The sequence below is a fragment of the Procambarus clarkii genome, chromosome 37, assembly GCF_040958095.1.
Source record: "Procambarus clarkii isolate CNS0578487 chromosome 37, FALCON_Pclarkii_2.0, whole genome shotgun sequence".
Taxonomy (NCBI): domain Eukaryota; kingdom Metazoa; phylum Arthropoda; class Malacostraca; order Decapoda; family Cambaridae; genus Procambarus; species Procambarus clarkii.
The window spans coordinates 31,691,958-31,712,924 of NC_091186.1; positions in this window are offsets into that span (position 1 = coordinate 31,691,958).

Here is a 20,967-nt window from a genome sequence, read left to right on the forward strand (position 1 = left end):
ACAAGCACCAACATGGGTTCTGGACAGGGAAATCATGCCTAACAAACCTTTTAGAATTCTATGATAAAGTAACAAGGATAAGGCAGGACAAAGAAGGCTGGGCAGACTGCATATTTCTTGACTGCAAAAGGCCTTTGATACGGTACCGCACATGAGACTGCTATACAAACTTGAGAGGCAGGCAGGAGTAAGCGGAAAGGCCCTAGTATGGGTGAAGAACTACCTAACACGAAGGAGCCAGAGGGTAATGGTAAGGGGCGAAAAGTCGGACTGGCGAACAGTAACAAGTGGAGTACCTCAAGGATCGGTGCTGGGACCAATCCTCTTTCTAATTTACGTAAATGATATGTTTACAGGAGTGGAATCATACATGTCAATGTTTGCAGATGACGCAAAATTAATGAGAAGAGTTGTGACAGACGAGGATTGTAGGATCCTCCAAGAGGACTTAAACAGGCTGCAGAGATGGTCAGGGAAATGGCTACTGGAGTTTAACACCAGTAAATGTAAAGTTATGGAAATGGGATCAGGTGACAGGAGACCAAAGGGACAGTACACAATGAAGGGGAACAGCCTACCTGTAACGATTCGAGAAAGAGACCTGGGAGTGGATGTGACACCTAATCTAACTCCTGAGGCACATATAAATAGGATAACGACAGCAGCGTACTCTACACTGGCGAAAATTAGAACTTCATTCAGAAACCTAAATGAGGAAGCTTTTAGGGCGCTTTACACTGCCTACGTGAGACCCGTCTTAGAGTATGCCGCGCCATCATGGAGCCCCCACCTGAAGAAACACATAAAGAAACTGGAGAAGGTTCAGAGGTTTGCGACGAGGCTTGTCCCAGAGCTACGAGGGATGGGATATGAAGAGCGGCTGAAGGAACTGAACCTTACGACACTAGAGAAAAGAAGGGAGAGAGGAGATATGATAGGGACATATAAAATACTCAGGGGAATTGACAAAGTGGAAATAGATGAAATGTTCACACGTAATAATAACAGAACGAGGGGACATGGGTGGAAACTGGAAACTCAGATGAGTCACAGAGATGTTAGGAAGTTTTCTTTTAGCGTGAGAGTAGTAGAAAAATGGAATGCACTTGGGGGAACAGGTTGTGGAAGCAAATACTATTCATACTTTTAAAACTAGGTATGATAGGGAAATGGGACAGGAGTCATTGCTGTAAACAACCGATAGCTGGAAAGGCGGGATCCAAGAGTCAATGCTCGATCCTGCAAGCACATATAGGTGAGTACATATAGGTGAGTACACACACACACACACACACACACACACACACACACACACACACACACACGCACATCGTGTGTGTGACCTTGTCTTGTCTTGTGACCATCGTGTTGGGTGGACGTGGGTTGGGAGCTCCTGGATCACTAGTGGAGTGGGAGGGGTAATCAGGCAACTTCGAAGTGAAAAAGACTATAAGTGAATGTACAAGTGAATGAAAAAACCTTGGGTTTTGACCAGAGCTATAAGGTAGTGAAGAAAAACAGTTTAATTAGCGTAATTCAAAATAGTTGAGGAAATACTGTGCAGTGTGAAACCAGACCTCACCGACCTCTGACCGCGTGACCTCACCTCGGCAGCAACCCTTATACCAGCACGTGGGACGACGATTGGAGATTCACTCACCTATTGTGTTAGCAGATTGTGCAAGGTATTGAGGAGCGCCTTTTTGGCTGGATTGTTACTGCAATGACTAGAAGGGGTTCAAGGTCAATCACCAGCAGGGATGAGGAGGAGGACAGATTTATAGACAAATTAATAGGGAAATTTGTAGAGAGAAGGAGTGATTGGTTGGAGGATCTAATCCAGGGGATTAAAAGTGAGGTATTTCAGCAAATACAGGATGCGGTAGAGAGGCAGAAACAAGAACTTATGCTCTATGTTCAGGAAGAGATTAGGAAGGGAAGAGAGGACTGGGAGAGGGAATGTGCTCGTATCACAAACGAATTAGGAAGGTTTAGCAGCATGGCTAAGGATAGAGGATTAGTGGGAGATGGGTTAGTGACTGCGGTTGGGATGGGGAATCCCCAGGGGACAGGCTACCAGCATGACAATGAATTACTGAGGAGACGGTCTATTATAATACATGGATTATTCGAATCTAGGGCACCAACTAGACAAGAGAGAATAGAAACAGAAAAATACGAATTGCACGAGATATTGAGGTGTATTGGAGCAGAGATGGCAGAACGCGAGGTGGATATCAATCGACGGGTTGGACCCTACAATTGTACCAAGAATAGACCTGTTCTGTGCAATTCTCCAATGAGGAGGCAGTGGAGTACATAATGAGGAGCAAGCATTTACTCAGAGGAAGTGAAACCCATTACAATGTGTTTATAGAGAGGTTTATGACGAAAGATGAGCAAACAGCCCACAAAAATAGATGGCAACAACGACAACGTACTAGCTTCTCAGGTAGTCTCACCTCCCAGGTCACATCCCAGGTCACCTCCCAGGTCACCTCCCAGGTCATCTCCCAGGTCGCATCCTCCCCAACTCAGCCCTCCTATACATCCCCCCTGCCTCAGCCTCCCAAAACCCCCCTGTCCCTTCCACATTTGCACCTCCACAACGATTCCCCTGCCCCTGCTACATCACACTTGTCAGCGACCCCAGTGGGTCAAGCAATGCCCTCCCCAAACCCACCTTCCCATCCCCCCCTCCCCAAATACCCCTTCCCACTCCCCTGCCCCTTCTACCCCATTGACTTCAATTCCATCTACTCCATCCCAGCTTCCACTGCACCCCTCTTCCACTCACCCCCAAACCCCACCCAACCCTCACCCCTCCTATGCACCTCCAGCCCACATTTAACCCCCTCACCTTGTGACCCCCTAACACCTTCCCCCATCTCCCTCTTCCCCTCTTCTACCCCAAAACCCCCACCTACCCCCGATTCCCCCCTAACTAATATACCCTCTCTTCCACTCCCAGCACCCATGCTCCATTCTCATCTCAACTCTCCGCCCTGAGTAGCCCTCTTCCCCCCAACCTCTCAACCTCTATCTGACTCAGTCTCACTCTATTTCTCAACCCCCCTATGCTATTCAGACCCCTAACTTTCAGACCCATTATGCCCTTCCTACCCCCCTAGATGCCCAGACCCCATTCGCCTACCAGGCACTCCCTGGCACCCCCCTAGCACCCCCCCACTCACCCCCACAGCCCCCACTTGCCCCCCAGACACCCCCCAGTTCCCCCCAGACCCCTGGTGAAAGGGGGAACTCTGACACCCGAGTTTCCAAGAAGAGTCTCAAGGTTTGGTACACCAATGCTGATGGGGTAGCCAATAAAGCAGAAGAGATAAAAGAAAGAGTTAGTGAGGCAGACCCAGACATAGTGGCAATAGTGGAAACTAAAATAAATGGCATGATCTCGGATGCAATCTTTCCAGAGGGGTACCAGGTGATAAGAAAAGAAAGGACACAGAGACAGGGAGGAGGAGTGGCACTACTAATAAAGCGGAAATGGAAGTTTGATGAGCTGGAAAATCCGGGTACCAATGAAAGCACAAGCTTCATACATGGAACTCTGACAGTGGATGGGAAGAAGATTGTAATCTTGATACTCTACAATCCCCCACCAAACAGTAGAAGGCCCAGGCAGGAGTACGAGGACAGCAACAAGACATGTATGGATGAACTGCAGAGGGCAGCAACTTTAGCGCATAGAATGAGAGCGAAGCTGCTGGTCATGGGGGACCTAAATCACGGAGAGATAGATTGGGAAACGAGGAATCCCCATGGCGGGGAGGAGACCTGGGGAGCGAAGCTGGTAGACGTTATTGACAGGAATTTCCTAACACAGCATGTGAAAGAAGATACTAGGGAAAGAGGAGGGGATACACCCAGCCTATTAGATCTCATTATCACTCAGAATGTAGAAGACATCGAGCAGTTGGAACATGAAATACCACTAGGAGCTAGTGACCATTGTGTCCTAGCCTTTGACTACATGATGGAGCTTAAAATTGTGACCAAAGGACAAGAGGTCCGGGAAAGGAGACTTGATTACAGAAAAGGGGACTACAGAAGGATAAGGGACTACCTGGGAGAAGTGCAGTGGGAGGAAGAACTTAGAGGAAAAACAGTGCAAGGTATGATGAACCAAGTCATATTGAAATGCAAGGAGGCTGAAGATAGATTTATTCCAACAATAAAGGGAAAAAGCAGGAGGGAATATAATAACCCATGGTTTAATAGACAGTGTCAGGAAGCAAAGGTGAGAAGCAGGAGGGAGTGGAGGAAGTACAGAAGGCAAAGGACAGAGGACAACAGGATTAGATGTAACAGAGCTAGGAATGATTACATTAACATAAGACGAGTGTCGGAAAGAAATTATGAGAACGATATTGCAGTCAAAGCGAAAAAGCAACCAAAATTACTACATAGCCATATAAGAAGGAAGATGTCGGTAAATGACCAAGTGACAAGACTGAGGAAAACAGAAGGGGCATATACAGAAAGCGACAAGGAAATCTGCGAGGTACTGAATGCAAAATTCCATGGAGTGTTCACTACCGAGCCTGAGCAGCTCCCATTGTTAGAAGAGATTACCCAAGATGAAAGACTATCAGATATAGAGGTGACAGCAGAGGATGTAATGAAACAGTTGACAACGCTGGATGCAAATAAAGCTGTTGGACCAGACAAAGTATCACCGTGGATACTTAAAGAGGCAGCGCAGGCTCTCAGCGTGCCTCTGGCAATGATCTTCAATGAGTCACTTATGTCGGGAGAATTGCCCAGTTGCTGGAAGGAGGCAAATGTCGTACCGATTTTCAAAAAGGGGGATAGGGAGGAGGCACTTAACTACAGACCCGTATCACTGACAAGCATCCCCTGCAAAATACTTGAAAGAATAATTAGGCTAAGACTTGTTGAGCACCTGGAGAGCATTGGGTTTGTAAACAAGCACCAACATGGGTTCTGGACAGGGAAATCATGCCTAACAAACCTTTTAGAATTCTATGATAAAGTAACAAGAATAAGGCAGGACAGAGAAGGCTGGGCAGACTGCATATTTCTTGACTGCCAAAAGGCCTTTGATACGGTACCGCACATGAGACTGCTATACAAACTTGAGAGGCAGGCAGGAGTAAGCGGAAAGGCCCTAGTATGGGTGAAGAACTACCTAACAGGAAGGAGCCAGAGGGTAATGGTAAGGGGCGAAAAGTCGGACTGGCGAACAGTAACAAGTGGAGTACCTCAAGGATCGGTGCTGGGACCAATCCTCTTTCTAATTTACGTAAATGATATGTTTACAGGAGTGGAATCATACATGTCGATGTTTGCAGATGACGCAAAATTAATGAGAAGAGTTGTGACAGACGAGGATTGTAGGATCCTCCAAGAGGACTTAAACAGGCTGCAGAGATGGTCAGAGAAATGGCTACTGGAGTTTAACACCAGTAAATGTAAAGTTATGGAAATGGGATCAGGTGACAGGAGACCAAAGGGACAGTACACAATGAAGGGGAACAGCCTACCTGTAACGATTCGAGAAAGAGACCTGGGAGTGGATGTGACACCTAATCTAACTCCTGAGGCACATATAAATAGGATAACGACAGCAGCGTACTCTACACTGGCGAAAATTAGAACTTCATTCAGAAACCTAAATGAGGAAGCTTTTAGGGCGCTTTACACTGCCTACGTGAGACCCGTCTTAGAGTATGCCGCGCCATCATGGAGCCCCCACCTGAAGAAACACATAAAGAAACTGGAGAAGGTTCAGAGGTTTGCGACGAGGCTTGTCCCAGAGCTACGAGGGATGGGATATGAAGAGCGGCTGAAGGAACTGAACCTTACGACACTAGAGAAAAGAAGGGAGAGAGGAGATATGATAGGGACATATAAAATACTCAGGGGAATTGACAAAGTGGAAATAGATCAAATGTTCACACGTAATAATAACAGAACGAGGGGACATGGGTGGAAACTGGAAACTCAGATGAGTCACAGAGATGTTAGGAAGTTTTCTTTTAGCGTGAGAGTAGTAGAAAAATGGAATGCACTTGGGGAACAGGTTGTGGAAGCAAATACTATTCATACTTTTAAAACTAGGTATGATAGGGAAATGGGACAGGAGTCATTGCTGTAAACAACCGATAGCTAGAAAGGCGGGATCCAAGAGTCAATGCTCGATCCTGCAAGCACATATAGGTGAGTACATATAGGTGAGTACACACACACACACACACACACACACACACACACACACACACACACACACACACACACACACCCAGGAAGCAGCCTGTGATAGCTGACTAACTTCCAGGTATCTATTTACAACTAGGTAACAGGGGCATAGGGTGAAAGAAACTCTGCCTATCGTTTCTCGCCGACGCCCGGGATCGTACCCGGGACCACAGGATCATGTGTTCAACTAGCTGTCCGCTTGGCCATCGGCTCTCCAGTGGCAATGTGTGTGTACTCACCTATTTTTACTCATCTATTTATGCTTGCGGGGGTTGAGCTTTGGCTCTTTGGTCCCGCCTCTCAACTTTCAATCAACTGGTGTACAGATTCCTGAACCTACTGGGCTCTATCATATCTACATTTGAAATTGTGTATGGAGTCAGCCTCCACCACATCACTGCCTAATGCATTCCATCCGTTAACTACTCTGACACTGAAAAAGTTCCTTCTAACGTCCCTGTGGATCATGTGAGTTTCCACCTGTGTCGCCTTGTTCGTGTACCACCAGTGTTGAATAGTTTATCCTTGTTTACCCGGTCGATTCCCCTGAGGATTATGTAGGTTGTGATCATGTCTCGTGTGTATGTGTGTGTGTATGTGTTTGTATGTGTGTGTGTGTGTGTGTACTCACCTAGTTGTACTCTCCTAGTTGTGCTTGCGGGGGTTGAGCTCTGGCTCTTTGGTCCTGCTTCTCAACCGTCAATAAACAGGTGTACAGGTTCCTGAGCCTACTGGGCTCTATCATATCTACACTTGAAACTGTGTATGGAGTCAGCCTCCACCACATTGCTTCCTAATGCATTCCATTTGTCAACCACTCTGACACTAAAAAAGTTATTTCTAATATCTCTGTGGCTCATTTGGGCACTCAGTTTCATTCAGTGTGTGTGTGTGTGTGTGTGTGTGTGTGTGTGTGTGTGTGTGTGTGTGTGTGTGTGTGTGTGTGTGTGTGTGTGTGTGTGTGTGTGTACCTCGTCGGTATATTTTTATGTATCTTTGGCCTTTGCACTGATAAACATTAAATATTTCTTATAATAACAATGGCATATGTGTATGTCATAAAAAAAATCATACTGGCCTTATGCACGTCCATATGAGCATTCATTTAGGCCCCTTAACTCGACGTTTGGTTTATCCCACAGTGCCAGTTCTGCTTACCTTCACCTTCTAGTGTGTGGTCTGGTCAACAAGTGACTGTAACCAAAAATTAATGAGCAAAATCAGAAAAAACAAACATGACTGAACCAAAAAGCATCCGAAATTGGGTTTCCTAAATAAATGACTCCTATATTACCTCTACATCAGCTGAATCCTGAACAGATAGGGTAAGTACCAAGACACATAGCGGCAGTGGCGTGGGTTGGGAGGGGGCTGTTGCTAGCCAGGTGGGAGCAGCAGTAGTGTCAGTACCAGGCCTCTCACTTGGCTCTTGCACCAGGAGGCGAGCAATGAGGTCTGTAGCGGCAGGGGAGACATGATCCCGCGTAATAAATGTTCCTGCCAAAATGTGCCGCTTCAACCCAGCTACCGTGTTTGCTTAAAGATAGAGATCTAAATTAGCATACATATGAATAGCAATGAACAGGATCCTGTGCTGATGTAAATAAATCTAATGCACTGGTTATATTTTACCAAATAACAATGCAGGTAGGAAATTCATTGACATCTGCTTTAACAATCTGATGTTAAATACAATAATAATGCTATCACGCCAAATACAACATGAAAATGTAGAATGACTGACATTCCCAAGACATTTTTTTTTTAGGAGTTAGATAGACAATTGTTATATAGTGTATGGATATTTACCAGAGTTTACCTGAGGGGCCACTAATACTAGTGGCTTCGATGAGGACAGGAAACTGGCGGCTTGTCAACGCCCCCCCCCCCCACTTGCTCTGATGGTCTTTTCCAGCTGAATTTTAAAACCTAGAAGATTTTTGGCGTTGATGGCTTCAGCGGGTTGGGAGTTGAATGGGTTTATAGCCCTATGGTTGAAAAAGCATCTCTTGTTTTGTGTCCTACATTGTGGCTTGTTGAGCTTGAACCCGTTGCTCCTTGTTCGTGTTACATCTGACCTTTTGAAGAAATTGACAGGATCGAGATCCTGCAAACTGTTCAGTATTTTAAAGGTTTCAATAAGATCCGCCCTGTCATGCATGGTTTGCATGGCATGACAATATAAATGTTTATACTCCTCACGCTATGCAATATGGCATGATATATAGACCTATATACAGTAAATGAAATAAACAATATTCACATTTAGTAAACCAATATTATATTATACAATGTATTATCTTAAAATTAACACCAAGAACCTGTATTGATATAGTTCCCAAATTCATTAGCTTAAGTTATGCCCGAAATGCTGTCCATAATTAAAGGGTTTATCAAATAATATTAATAATAATGAACAAATCCAAAAGGGCTTTATTGAGGGTTCGAACCTATGCACTGAGTGTTCCCAGATGCGCCCCAGTCAACTGTACCATTACATGGTCAAAAGAATTGCAACCTGGAGTGCTACTACTACCCTCACGAGGATCCTGAAGCTTCCATTTCCACTGAAGCCTAACCGGGGTTTCACACAATTTTCCCCCTATGCACTCGGGTTTTGTCAACCAAATAGTTCTACCCCTGCCTCTACTTCAGTACATAGTGTCGGGGTGTCTCTCTCTCTAGCCAGTCACCACCAAGTATTAGTAGTAATAAACGTTACTTACGGTAGCCCCCACAGGTCTGCAATCGATCCTCACGGTGCCACTGTTCACCAGGAGAGTCTCTCAGTCCGTCTCCGGCTGGCCTCGTAGCCTAAAGACGAGTGAGAACACGATCACTTCACTTGATCATGTGCCCGTCCCGACAGAGGGCTCTACCGCTCACTATAGGTCGCCAACTGGTGTTTACCGTGTCCAGTAACACCTCAGTGGAATAGTAGTAATATAGTAGTGGCCCCCAGGGAATACTAATTAATTTGGTAACAGGTAAGTATATTTTTAAATCACTCACTCTTAGATAGTCTCAATAGCTACAAGGAAATGGAGGGTTGACACAAACTCGGCGGTGGTTTTGTAGTTTACTTAAAAGATCAAAGAATCATAACTCTGCATCAACAACATGGCAAAGGAATAAATGAGCAGCCTTCTCTCCGCCTCTTCACAATTCTGGAACACTGCGGGAATGGCAACACTCCCAGTTGACATGCGTTCCCACGCTCCATGTGCAGTGTTACCGAACGTTCGGTAACTCGCGGGATGCCACACCCACTCACACTCCTCACACTGTTCACTTCCTCACTATACTCACACTATTGGCGTGAGGCGCCTATTATTCTCTCGTATTCACAGTATATCACAAGACTGGCATAATCACAGTTAACCACTAGACATATGAATATACTATTTAATAACTCCAGTATATATAGTTCACTTTATCAATATTTATAATAACGAGGTAACTCTAGGCACACAGCCTTACACTATTAAATTGTATATTAATACACATAACTTCTGGCACGAACTTATAATATTAATGACATAAATATAAATGTCCTCGTCACAGTAATCTCTTCATCAAACCACAGGTGCAATCACACACTATATATATATATCTCGTGAGAGCTCTATAGCATCTCCCTTCACAACTGTGTCTTACTAGAAACATAGACATTGGTGAGCCCTGCACACGACATAGAAGATACTCTGGCTAATCGCTAACTAAAGGGGAATGGGAGGGAAAACTGAATTACCTACTTCCACCATAAATGATGTGGACTCGTCCTCTGTTGAGGGTTGAATTGAAGCTCCTGGTCCCGGCTCACGACTTGCTGTAGGGAACACCCCCCCACACACTGATGCTCTTCCCAGGACTTCAACCAACGCCCAAAAACGCGTCTTCTCCGTGCTGCTTTCCTCTGCAGGCTCCGTGCTCCTCCACAACCTCTTGAAGGGTTGGAGTCGGTCTCCTGGCCGTCGCCTCTTCCTCACAACTACGTCGGCAGCCCTTACTCCCGGCTGCAGTCGTTCGTATTCACAGCTAGTTTGTTCTTCTTCCTCACGGTGAACTGGCTCAGCTGCTACGTTATCACCCGACTGGTGAAACTGTACAGTCGTCTCTGACTTCACTGCCCAGGCTTCACTCTTGCTAAGCACCTGTCACTGGAGCACTTGTTGCTCATTTCCCATCAATTCCTTCTTCTGTCCGCCTCACGGAGTTTAGGAAGACCTCACAGGATGCTCGCAGACCACTGGTGATGTGTATATTCACTGGAGAGGAGCGAATACTGTCAGACTGACATGACCCCCTTATCGCACGTCCGCCCTTGACGACGTGTCGTATCTAACTCCTGGCGCGACGGGTCGCACGGCCCGGACCTACCTCCACTCGTGACGTCACACTTTCCAGGGGCGTTTCTCATTGGCTCCCTGTACCACGTCACCGCCTTTGGCCAATCTGGTGCCACTGACATCATAACATTTTTGCGCGAACACGTAGGAGTCGGCGCCATCTTGGCGTCCAAAAGGGCCTAAGTCACTGGCCAAAACACTCTTCTTTAGTTAATTTCTCTCCTATGCGAGAACACCTCATGCTCCCATATATGTCAAATTGTTCTCTGGAAGGCAGAGAACGTTCGGGTAAAGTAGATATGACTCTTGCAGCTGGCGTGGGAGAAATATAAAGGGGGGGAACACCGTCCCAATAGAGAAATCACAATAACGTGATATGTCAAATGAACAAATAAATTAATTTGTTCATTTGATATATCACATTACTGTGATTTCTGTGTACACTGAAATAATCAAATACTAATAATAACAACGATAATATTTTCTCGCAGACATAATAACAGAGGATAAAAACCCACACTTACGTAATTTGTCAAGTTTATGTAAAAATTTACACCAAGACTTTCGTACTCTGTGCTGGATTCGATATTTACCCGGAAAGAGGAAGATATATTTGACATTTAGTACCTTCCATCCGTGGGTAAATGCGACCATGTCTTCTTGGGAATAAAGTATACAATGCGTTATAATCTGGAAGAAAATGAGGTTGAAGCAGGTTGTTATGAGATCCCAGACAGGGACCCCACATAAATGTTATGTTATGACAGCTGACGGTAGGTGCCCCCACTTTAGTGTTATGAGGGAGTAACCTTCAGCATCACTGGAAAACATAGCCTGGCCAAATATCAATCAATGTTCTAGGGGAGTGAAAGGCTAGCAAAAAAATATTCCAGTTTACTGGGCATTAATATAAATCCACATAACATTAAAAAAAAGAAAACAGTCTACTAACTCACACACAATTTCTTATCCAGCTTCTCAATAGCTAGGCGTGATCACAGGTCTGGAAACTGCATAAAATCAGCACTAGCTGACACCAGGCTCTATCCTGGTGCAGTGGGACACTAGCGCCTATTATGCTGCTAATACCAATACAGGGTGGTGGTGTCACAACCAGTAAAAAATGAGGTATGAGGAAACAATATCATATACAGCACCTTGGCATTACCTACGTTCCTCAGAATACCACCTCACTAAGACATATAAAAGCACCTACCACCTGGTATAAATGATGCACAACAGTAGAAATGATCCATGGTATACATTACGTCAACATGACAATAATCCTTGCAGTCAAATAACACAAATACGGTCAAAAACTCTGAACCATAATGCCACAGATGCGTTGAAGAAATGGAAATTACACAGTATGCATGTGAGTAATACATCCGAGAGCTAAAGGTATATATTCTCCATCATGGTCAACATAATGTTTCCTATAGAACATTTATTTAGCATTATATATAATAAGCATACAAGGAGGTTTTTCAAGCTATTGCCCAGATATCACTCAATAGTTTGAGTACATCAATACACCAGCCTCAGTATACGTGGCGTTACGCGCCGCTCACCCTGGCCTTATGTTACATGAGGTTAAAGTTAAACAGCGCGGGAATTTGCTACTGATCCTATAACCTCACGCCGTGGGACTTTACTCCCTCCACTAGGGGTATCACATATCACCCCCAGGGAGCTCTCCTAGTAATGCCTCAAGACCGGCCACCATTTGACCTTGCACCCAAGGGGGAAGAGGAGAAGCGCCAGCCCACACTGCTAAGCTCAATCCTGCAGTATGTGACTCTCCCACCGGGCATGCCCACCTATGTGTGCAGGGAATTTGCAGAACTTCCGGCCGTAGCCTCACTTCCTCCTCTTACCTTCTGGCCGCCAGCTGGGTAATTCTCTCCACGTCCCAGCAACGCCGGTAGTTCGAATATAATATATTTACAGCAGCATAGGACCGTACTATATGCTGCCAGTACTAGAATTCAAATATACAGTCATGTTGCCCTCTCAGGGTCACTCTCTAGGGAATGCCAGTACCAGTGTTCAAATGTAGTATTGTGTTGCCAACACAAGGTCTCTCTCTATGTCATGCCAGTAACAGTACAGTATACTCATATGTCATTTATCCACAAAGCTCAATGAGATGGAGGTTACACCAAAAGCAGTGACAAAATAATAATAACTTTACTCAAAGTAAACTACAATACACGAGATACATGTATGGACTTAAGGAAATAATAATAATAATAATGGTGACAGCAGTGCTTCTCTGGTGGCCGCCAGCAGCTCGCATCAGCTGATGAATTAAAGGGATCACTGCGCGGCTCCATGAGCTTCGTCCCTCAATTCTTCACAAGCCGGCCACACGCTGTCTTCACCATTCACCAGAATGATATACACCTGCTGTCCCACAGCCTAATCTTCTCCTATGACTTATATGCTCTCTAATATATACCTAAGCATAATAATAGGCCTATCTTGCCTAACAACCAAGGGAAATATGGGAGGGAAAAATGATCTACCTTAACTAATTCTGTCCTCAGACGCCTAGGATCCAGTCGCCGATCGCTGGGTACTCCGTTCCTCGCGTCGTTCCTCAGTGTTACAGAAGCATCTCCAGTCCATGGCGTCGTGAAGATCCTCTTCATCTCCGTGCTCATTCCCTGAGTGAAGTTCCTGGGCGTTGGCTCGTCCAGTCGTCACTGCACACGTCGTGCCCTCAAGCACTCCTTCACCTAGACCACACTCAAGGATCAGGATGCATCTCCTCCCTTCTGAGTTCCTAGTGGGCGTGATCCAATCACAACAGCTCTGAATGCTTTGGAGTTCCACTGACGGCTAGTCACTCACTCCTCCAGCTGTAGTAACTCTCTCTCAACTTCTCCAAGACAAATCAACTCACGGTCCACGTCGCCCTTACACCGCTGGATTAGGCTTCCTCGCACTTCCCTGAAGAACTGCAGTCCTTGGTAGTCACTATATACTTGTCAGGCTGTGTATATCCGCTTAAGGAGGGTCCTAGACCTCGGAACTCGAAATCTCAATCGGCGCACGTCCGCTCTCAACAGAGCGCCATGTATCTCTGAGCGCCTGGCGCTCTGCAGGCGGCGGGCCAGGTCTCTCGGTGGCGTCACATACCCAGGGGCGGGCTCTGATTGGTCAAAGAAGTCATGTGACTTCAGCCAGCAAATCACCGACCGGTGGGCGTCATACACAAAATGGAGGATTTGCAGGCCAGGAGGCGCCATTTTGTTGTACCCAGGGCGTAACTTTTCCACTTTCCTGCAAATTTACAAATGCAAATTTCTCCCCAAATAAGCAACCATTTGGAAGCATCATTCCTCAAAAGATTCCCTGCACCTCAGAGAACCTGCATGTAAGCTGATATGACTCTTACAGCTGACATATGGGAGAAACTGGAGAGGGCATCGTCACAGTGGTCATAACAAACACCAAACAAAAACTTCTCCACACAACCTTAATCTTCACCATTCAACTTCCTGCAGCATCTTCACCATACAAATTCCTGCAGCATCTTCACAATACAACTTCTTGCAGCATCTTCACAATACAACTTCCTACAGCATCTTCACCACAACTCAAAACATCTCTACTCAACCCCCAGCAGCATCATCATCACAGCAGCTTCTTTATCACTCAACCTACATCATCATCTTTACCACACAAACCGCATCAGCATTCACCATACAACTCCCAGCAGTATCTTCACCATATAACCCCTGGCGGCATCTTCACCGCACAACCCCCCACCAGCATCTTCACCATACAACCCCCAGCGGCCTCTTCACCATACAACCCCTAGCAACATCTTCACCATACAACCCCCAGCAGCATCTAAACCATACAACCCCTAGGAGCATCTAAACCATACAACCCCCAGCAGCATCTTCATCATACAACCCCTAGGAGCATCTTCATCATACAACCCCTAGCAACATCTTCACCATACAACCCCCAGCAGCATCTTCACCATACAACCCCTAGGAGCATCTAAACCATACAACCCCCAGCATCATCTTCATCATACAACCCCCCAGCAGCATCTTCACCATACAACCCCTAGCAGCATCTTCACAATACAATTTCCAGCAGCATCTTCACCATACCCCCCCCCCAGTAGCATCTTCACCATATAACCCCCAGCAGCATCTTCACCACACAACCCCCAGCAGCATCTTCACCACACAACCCCCCAGCAGCATCTTCACCATACAACCCCCAGCAGCATCTTCACCATACAACCCCTAGCAACATCTTCACCATACAACCCCCAGCAGCATCTTCACCATACAACCCCTGGGAGCATCTTAACCATACAACCCCCAGCAGCATCTTTACCCTACAATTCCCATCAGCATCTTCACCATACAACTCCCTACAGCATCTTCATTACACGACCCCCAGCAGCATCTTCACCATACAACGTCCTGCAGCATCTTCACCATACAACTTCCTGCAGCATCTTCACCATACAACTTCCTGCAGCATCTTCACCATACAAATTCCTGCAGCATCTTCACAATACAATTCCCAGCGGCCTCTTCACCATACAACCCCTAGCGGAATCTTCACCACATAACCCATCTCTTGAGTTATCTTGAGATGATTTTCGGGGCTTTGCATCCCCGCGGGCCGGTCCTCGACCAGACTTCCTTTTTGTTAAACACTTCCAGGAAGCAGCACGTAGCAGCTAACTCCCAGGTACCTATTTATTGCTTGGTAACAGGGGGATCAGGGTGAAAGAAACTGCCGATTTGTTTCCGCCTCCACTGGGGATCAAACCCAGAACCTCCGGACTACGAACTCGAAGCGCTGTCCACTCAGCTGTCTGAACCCTAACATCTTAGCAGAGTCTTATCAACAACAGCATAGCAAAATCTTTGCAACATCATCATCTTCACATCACAACCTAAAACAACATATGCACAACAACCAACAAACAACATCTTCACAACACAACTCCAGCAACCTCTTCACCGCACAACTCCCCAGCAGCTGCATCTTCAAAACACAACCCACAACAGCATCTTCACCAAACAACAAATATCATCTTCACACTACCTCAAGCAGCATTTTCACCCACACAGCCCACAGCAGCTACTCACAATACAACCCCTAGGCAGCATTTTCACCCACACAGCCCACAGCAGCTACTCACAATTCAACCACTAGGCAACATTTTCACCCACACAGCCCACAGCAGCTACTCACAATACAACCCCTAGGCAACATTTTCACCCACACAACCCACAGCAGCTACTCACAATACAACCCCTAGGCAACATTTTCACCCACACAGCCCACAGCAGCTACTCACAATACAACCCCTAGGCAACATTTTCACCCACACAGCCCACAGCAGCTACTCACAATACAACCCCTAGGCAACATTTTCACCCACACAACCCACAGCAGCTACTCACAATACAGCCCCTAGGCAACATTTTCACCCACACAGCCCACAGCAGCTACTCACAATACAACCCCTAGGCAACATTTTCACCCACACAGCCCACAGCAGCTACTCACAATACAACCCCTAGGCAACATTTTCACCCACACAGCCCACAGCAGCTACTCACAATACAACCCCTAGGCAACATTTTCACCCACACAGCCCACAGCAACTACTCACAATACAACCCCTAGGCAACATTTTCACCCACACAGCCCACAGCAGCTACTCACAATACGACCCCTAGGCAACATTTTCACCCACACAGCCCACAGCAGCTACTCACAATACAACCCCTAGGCAACATTTTCACCCACACAGCCCACAGCAGCTACTCACAATACAACCCCTAGGCAACATTTTCACCCACACAGCCCACAGCAACTACTCACAATACAACCCCTAGGCAACATTTTCACCCACACAGCCCACAGCAGCTACTCACAATACAACCCCTAGGCAACATTTTCACCCACACAGCCCACAGCAACTACTCACAATACAACCCCTAGGCAACATTTTCACCTGACAATCATCAGCAGCAACTTCATACAAATCCACATTCCTTATCCCAAATCACATTCCTTAGCAGCATGTTTACCACACAACCCCCAGAAGGTTCGTCACAACAATCCATATCATCTTTACCATACAACTCCCACTATCATCTTTATTACACAACCCCCTGAAGCATCTTCACAACTTCTCATATAATCGTCACTCTGCACCCAGCAACATCTTCACAACAACCAATATCATCTTCACTCAACTCCCAGCATCATTTTCATAACACAACCCCAAGAAACATCTACACCACACAACCCGCAGCAGCAACATAACCTCACAACCACCAGCAGCATCTTCATCACAACCACCAGCAGCATATTGACAACATAACTCCAGCAGCATCTTAAACATATAACACCAGCAGCATGCTCATAACAACCCCCAGAATCATCTTCATCATAACACCAAGCAGCATTTTCACTACAACCCCTCATCAGCATCGTCACCACAAAACCCCCAGCAACATCTTCACCACATTACCCCAGCAGCATCTTCACAACATAACACCAGCAGCGTCTTAACATCATAACCCCAGCAGCATCTATACCACACAACACCCAGCAGCATCTTCATCATAATCCCTAGCTACATCTTCAACACACAACTCACTTTCCGCATCTTCACAATAAACCCTCATCATCTTCACTAATACCCTAATACAATCTTCACGACAACCTTCAACATCTTCACCGCACAACCACCAGGAGCATCTTCACAACCTGTATCATCTACACTTAACCCTGAGTAGCATCTTTACAAGTACCCAAAACATCCTCACTCATCCCCCAGCAGCATCTTCACAAAACAACACCCAGCTGCATCTTCACAACAACACATATCATCTTCACTCAATCTCCAGCAGCACCTTCAGATCAGATCCCCATGCAGTATCTTCACTACATATCCTGCAGCATCTTCATACCCACCCGCAGCATCTTTACCGCACAACCCAAGCGTCATCTTCACCAGACAACCCTAGAAGCAATTTTACTTCATGCCTCCAGCACCATCTTCACCACATAACCCCAATCCGCATCTCACCTTACATCCCTTAGCAGCACGTTCACCACTCATTCCCCAGCAAAATCTTCCCCACACAATCCCCAGCATCACCTACACCACACAACACCCTACAGCATCTTCACAACAACCTACAAGAACTTCACATAACCCCCTGCAGACCCCCTGCAGGGATTTTTCCCGAGCCATTACATCTTAACTCTACCCCAGAAAAGTATCTTCAGAAAACAACCCCAGCAGCATCTTCACCACACAACCATCAGCAGCATCTTCGCCACACAACCATCAATAGCATCTCCACTCAAACACCAGGAACATTTTTACCAAAACCCAAAACATCTCAACTCGATCCCCAGCAGCATCTCTATCATACAAGCCTCAGCATTATCTTCACAACAACCCACTACATCTTCAGGAAACCCCAGCAGCATCTTCATCACAACTCATATCATCTTTCAACCCCAAGCAGCATCTTAACAACATTCCACAACATCCTCACACAACCTCCAGAAGCATCTACATCACTCAACCCCAAGGAACATCTTTACTACAAAACATACAACCGCATCTTCACAACACAACCCCAAGTATCAGCTTCACGACACAACCCTCTGAATAATTTTGACAAAGAAACAAATACTCTTGACTGAACCCTCACCACCATCTTCACAACAACCATTTTACTCTTCACTCAACCTCCAGTAACATCCTCACCATACAACCCTGAGCAGCATCTTCACCACACACACCCGACGGTCATCTGCACCAAACAACCCCTAATAGCACCTTCATCACACAACGAACTGCAGCAACTTCACCACACAACCCTGACAACCATCCTCATCATTCAACCGCCAGCAGAATCTTCACCACACAACCACATGCATCATTCATCACACAACCACCTGAAGCATCATCACCAAACAATCTCATGCTGCAATTTCACCACATAACTCCATCAACATCTTCACAACACAACCCTTAGCTTCTTCTTCAAGACATAACCACCACAGCATCTTAAACATATAACCCCAGCAGCATCTTCATAGCATAACTCCAGCAGCATCTTAAACATATAACCCCAGCAGCATCTTCACCACACAACCCCAGCAGCATCTTCACCACATAACTCAAGTAGCATCTTAAACATATAACCCCAGCAGCATCTTCACCATATAACTCCAGCAGCATCTTCACCACATAACTCCAGCAGCATCTAAAACATATAACCCCAGCAGCATCTTCACCACATAACTCCAGCAGCATCTTAAACATATAACCCCAGCAGCATCTTCATCACATAACCCCAGCAGCATCTTCACCACATAACTCCAGCAGCATCTTAAACATATAACCCCAGCAGCATCTTCACCACATAACCCCAGCAGCATCTTCATCACATAACTCCAGCAGCATCTTAAACATATAACCCCAGCAGCATCTTCATCACATAACCCCAGCAGCATCTTCATCACATAACTCCAGCAGCATCTTATACATATAACTCCAGCAGCATCTTCACCACATAACTCCAGCAGCATCTTAAACATATAACCCCAGCAGCATCTTCACCATATAACTCCAGCAGCATCTTCACCACATAACTCCAGCAGCATCTTAAACATATAACACCAGCAGCATCTTCACCACATAACTCCAGCAGCATCTTAAACATATAACACCAGCAGCATCTTCACCACATAACTCCAGCAGCATCTTAAACATATAACCCCAGCAGCATCTTCACCACATAACTCCAGCAGCATCTTAAACATATAACACCAGCAGCATCTTCACCACATAACTCCAGCAGCATCTTAAACATATAACCCCAGCAGCATCTTCACCACATAACTCCAGCAGCATCTTAAACATATAACACCAGCAGCATCTTCACCACATAACTCCAGCAGCATCTTAAACATATAACACCAGCAGCATCTTCACCACATAACTCCAGCAGCATCTTAAACATATAACCCCAGCAGCATCTTCACCACATAACTCCAGCAGCATCTTAAACATATAACCCCAGCAGCATCTTCACCACATAACTCCAGCAGCATCTTAAACATATAACCCCAGCAGCATCTTCACCACATAACTCCAGCAGCATCTTAAACATATAACACCAGCAGCATCTTCATCACATAACTCCAGCAGCATCTTAAACATATAACACCAGCAGCATCTTCACCACATAACCCCAGCAGCATCTTCACACAATCCCAGCAGCCTCTTCACAACAACCAATATCATCTTCACTCAACCACCAACAACATATTCACAACAACCCACAACTTCTTCACACAACCCTCCAGCATCTTCATCACCAACCATATTATCTTCTCTCAACCCCAAGCATCATCTTCACCACCAAAAAATCACACAACCCCCAGCAGCATCTTCACTAACCAAAACATCTTCACCTCAACACTCAGCATCATCACCACAATCCACAACATCTTCACCAACACCCACAACATTTTCACAACAACCCATTAATTTTTCACCATACAACAACCAGCTTCGCCAACCTAATCACATTATTATAACTGCTCTATGAAAACTATGAGGATCTGCAGCGACCCGGGGAGAGGATCTGCAGCGACCAGGGGGAGAGGATCTGCAGGCCAGAAGCGACCGAGGGAGAGGAACTTCAGCCCAGCAGCGACCAGGAAAGAGGATCTGCAGCCATCCAGCGACCGAAGGAGAGGATCTGCAGCCCAGCAGCGCCCGGGAGAGGATCTGCAGCCCAGCAGTGACCGGGGGAGAGGATCTGCAGCCCAGCAGTGACCGGGAGAGAGGATCTGCAGCCCAGCAGTGACCGGGGGAGAGGAACTTCAGCCCAGCAGCGACCAGGAAAGAGGATCTGCAGCCATCCAGCGACCGGGGGAGAGGATCTGCAGCCCAGCAGCGACCGGGGGAGTTTGTCTTTGTCCCCCTGTCAGTGTGTGCGTGTTTGTGTACATGTACTCACCTAGTTGTGTTAGCGGGGGTTGAGCTCTGGCTTTTTGGTCCCGCCTCTCAACTGTCAATCAACTGGTGTACATATTCCTGAGCCTAGTGGGCTCTATCATATCTACATTTGAAACTGTGTATAGAGTCTGCTTCTACTACAACATTACTTAATGCATTCCATTTGTTAACTACCCTGACACCCAAAATATTTTCTAACGTCTCTGCGGCTCATCTGGGTACTAAGTTTCCACCTGCGTCCCCTTGTTCGTATTCCACCCGCGCTAAAGAGTTTGTCTCTGTCCACTCTGTCAATTCCCCTGAGAATTTTGTAGGTAGTTATGATGTCTC